The 3,727-nt window shown below is 38.6% G+C and overlaps 1 pseudogene; it reads left to right on the top strand.

Moving 5' to 3' along the window:
• Positions 1-2,492: 2,492 nt before the first annotated feature.
• Positions 2,493-3,238, top strand: LOC104983623 (annotated as a pseudogene).
• Positions 3,239-3,727: the final 489 nt, after the last annotated feature.

The raw sequence follows: 3,727 nt of genomic DNA, 5'->3' as shown, positions 1-3,727 counted from the left end.
TAGGTCTAATAATGACAGACAGGTGTTTAACCGTGTATCTATAGATCAAAGGTGGCGTGTTTTGATAATCGCCATCATTTCTTTCCTTTCTCTTGAAGACTTTGGCACAAAAGGACAGAATAAATTACAGTACATCTCTAAGACCCAATAAAAGTAATATTAAAGTCTTATATACTTCTTTTATGATACTTCTAAGCCATAGGAAGAATAGGAAATAAAACTTTCAAGAGAACAAAATGGTTTCAAAGACAAACAAAGAAGATATCCTATTAAAGGAGTGAGTTTGGTCATTATGAGCTAATGTTTCACTGTCTCTTAAAAACTGATGTTTGTCCTTGCAATGAAAGTTACTATTACTAGATTATTATTTTAATACATCAGTGCATGAATGTATACTAAGTCTCTTCAGTCTTGTCCTACTCTTTGTGACCCTATGGATTGTAGCCCACAGGCTCTTCTGTTCATGGGATTCTCCAGACAAGAATACTGGAGTGGATTGCCATGCCCTCCTCCAGGGGATCTTCCCAACCCAGGAATTTAATCTGTATCTCCTACAGCTCCTGCATTGCAGGCAAATTCTTTACCACTGAGCCACCAGGGAGGCTAATACATCAGTAGTAAAGAATTAGTAGTTCTATAGCCTAGAGAGAGTATTGAAAAGGATGCTTGAATTAAAAAAAAAAGAAAAAAAGCATTTCTCTGACTCATGAGATAGCAAGAATTTATCTTTCTTACCCCGTTTCTACTCCTGCCTCACCACAATAACTGTGAAACTCAGGATCAGACATTATAATATTGAATGTTTCTTGATTTTGTACAGCCCAAATTTGGGCCATTGCACAGATCCTACAAGGAATTTCCAAAGAGGGTATTTCTTATTAAAGTGAAGGGATTGGAGTTTCAGATCAAGGGCCTTGAAGAGGTATTGTCCAAACTGAAGACAAAAAAAGTCAGATTAGGATAAAAGAAAATTCTCCTGAGGACTTTCTGTGATCTCTGAAATCATAGAAAGGCCATATCAGTCAAAACCTTAACCTTTAACTAGTCTCTGAAACTGTGTTCTTCCCCCATTGTAACCTCTTTTTAAGGACTATTTTACTATCAATGCTTTCCAATTCAGACTTTTATAAAGTTATGTTTGTTAGTTCAGACAGTCAACTGAGTTCTGCTAGACTGATTTATAATCATTCATTTATTCAATATTATTACATCCCTGCAGTAAAATAAACACCATGCAGCTTAAGCAGGAGACACTGAAGAGGAAATGCTGTCCTTTGAAAAAAGACAGTATAATATGATGTGATCAGTATAGTGGGTCATACGTAATAAAAAACCCAAGGCATTATGAGTTTAATAATTACAGACCCTATCCTAGTCTTAAAGGTTATAGGACTAGATGAAGTAATGTCAACACTGAATCCTAAAAAATAAGATGATTTTCAGGTAAAGGAAGAAAGAGGGTAGGAAAGGCTGTAACCAGAAATATAATGGAAATCTGGTAGAGTTCCTGGTATATTCACCTCTTTCAGGTCTGTTACTAATTCTCCCCTCCCTGTATATGTTCTTTCTGTAATCCCAATTATAAGCAGTAAGGTGCTACTTATCAGAACTATGGAAAATCCTATTTGTTCCTATTGACCATATTCAAAACAAGGCAAGAAAAACTCTTCATATTTACATTCAATGCATATCTCTCTTTTGCCATAATATTACTATTGCCTGCAAAAGTGAAATACATGTTTAAATCCAGGGGCTTTTCATGCACAAAGCCAAGTGGTTTTGAATATACTTTAGGTGGTTCTTCATTTCTCCCCCATCCCACCCTAGGCAATCACTGATTTTCTCTTATGACCCTGTAGTTTTGGGGGCTTCCCAGGTCACACTGGTGGTAAAGAACCTGCCTCTCAATATAGGGGACATAAGAGATATGGGTTCAGTCCCTGGGTTAGGAAATCCCCTGGAGAAGGGATAGGTTACCCACTCCAGTATTCTTGCTGAGAGAATCCCCATGGACAGAGGAGCCTGGTGAGCTATAGTTCATGGGGTCATAAAGAGTTGGACACAACTGAAGCAACTTAACACACGCTAGGTGGTTCTTTAAAGATGAATGGGACTTTCAGTCATTTTGTTTAAATTTGTTTAAAGGTTATAGAAAGTAAATGGGCCTTCAGTGTGGTCTCTGGGTCACATAATCACATAATTTTGTAGTCTCTGGTTTTAAAGAAGGATGATTTCTGATTGATAGCACAGGAGCGAGCACAGGAGCAAATTACTTCAGATACTGCTGGCCTTCCCTCCAAAATACTCTTAAAAATAGATGTTCAAGTCTGTTGCATTCTATCAAATGTTTAAACAACAATTAACATGAATTTTGTATTAGGTTTTGTGGTGAAATAAAAGTTACTTATTTTACAGTGTGCCCGCGCTGTCCATGGAGAGAGGTTGAGACTGCGGAGCTCCAGCCCTAGACAATGGGGCACAGGATGGCGAGGATGTCAGCTTCCTTCATCTGGGCCAGGGTCCCAACTGTGAGCAAGAGGAAGTAGCAGCCACCCCCACCTCTAGGCCGCCCTCACCCTGACACCTTCAGCCATAAAGAAGATAAAATGACTTCTTTTTTTTTTAAATTTTATTTTATTTTTAAACTTTACATAATTGTATTAGTTTTGCCAAATATCAAAATGAATCCATCACAGGTATACATGTGCTCCCCATCCTGAACCCTCCTCCCTCCTCCCTCCCCATACCATCCCTCTGGGTCGTCCCAGTGCACCAGCCCCAAGCATCCAGTATCGTGCATCAAACCTGGACTGGCATCTCCTTTCATACATGATATTTTACATGTTTCAATGCCATTCTCCCAAATCTTCCCACCCTCTCCCTCTCCCACAGAGTCCATAAGACTGTTCCATACATCAGTGTCTCTTTTGCTGTCTCGTACACAGAGTTATTGTTATCATCATAAAATGACTTCTTAAAGATAAGCCTGAACATGTTGATGTCTGAATCAGGGGTTGTAATGGCCTTTCCTACACTTTAAATATACAAAGATAAAAGGAGACTCTGATGAATAAGTTATTCAAGATGGCGTCGGAGTGTTCATTGAGAAGAAAGCACAGCTAACAAACTGTTAAAAACAGAAATGGACTATGTTGAAGACAAATTATCCAGTGACTTTGTGTTCAGTAACCCACATATCAAAGGAACTTGTTGCTATGGAGAAAGCTTTAACATTTGATTCCTCAGAACTACTTGGACTGGAGGCCCCAGGAGAGCCGTGGAAGCTCTAAGGCTTATTGAAGAAATCATGTGGCTGTCATGTGGTTAAGGTGTGTAATGTATGGCTGCCTTACAAGGAGAATAAAGTGATGCATTTGAGAATGAAGCCAGTATGTTAGACTCCAGAAGAACTGATACTTTTGTTCTTAATATGGGACAGAAAATGAGAATCCATTTTGGGTAATCTTTCTGATCTGAAAGAAAAAGCTAAATTCTCCTTTCTGCATCCTTTCTGTTAGAACTAGTTCCATGGCAATTGCTTTAATGGGAGGATTTCAGAAAACATATTCTTAACAGTTACGAGTTGGTGGATCTTTTCAAAGAGTTGAAGGTGCATCTCCCATGAAGATTAATGACTTTAAAAATTCAGAGGCAGGAAGTCTTGATTCCTGGTGTCATGTGATGGTGCACTGTTTTTCTCCAGACTTGGCATAGTGTTCCTACATTT

This window comes from Bison bison, unplaced genomic scaffold (assembly GCF_000754665.1).
Source record: "Bison bison bison isolate TAMUID 2011002044 unplaced genomic scaffold, Bison_UMD1.0 scf7180017863011, whole genome shotgun sequence".
NCBI lineage: Eukaryota > Metazoa > Chordata > Mammalia > Artiodactyla > Bovidae > Bison > Bison bison.
Note: the sequence above shows the minus strand (reverse complement) of the source record. Positions and strands in the feature narration are given on the sequence as shown.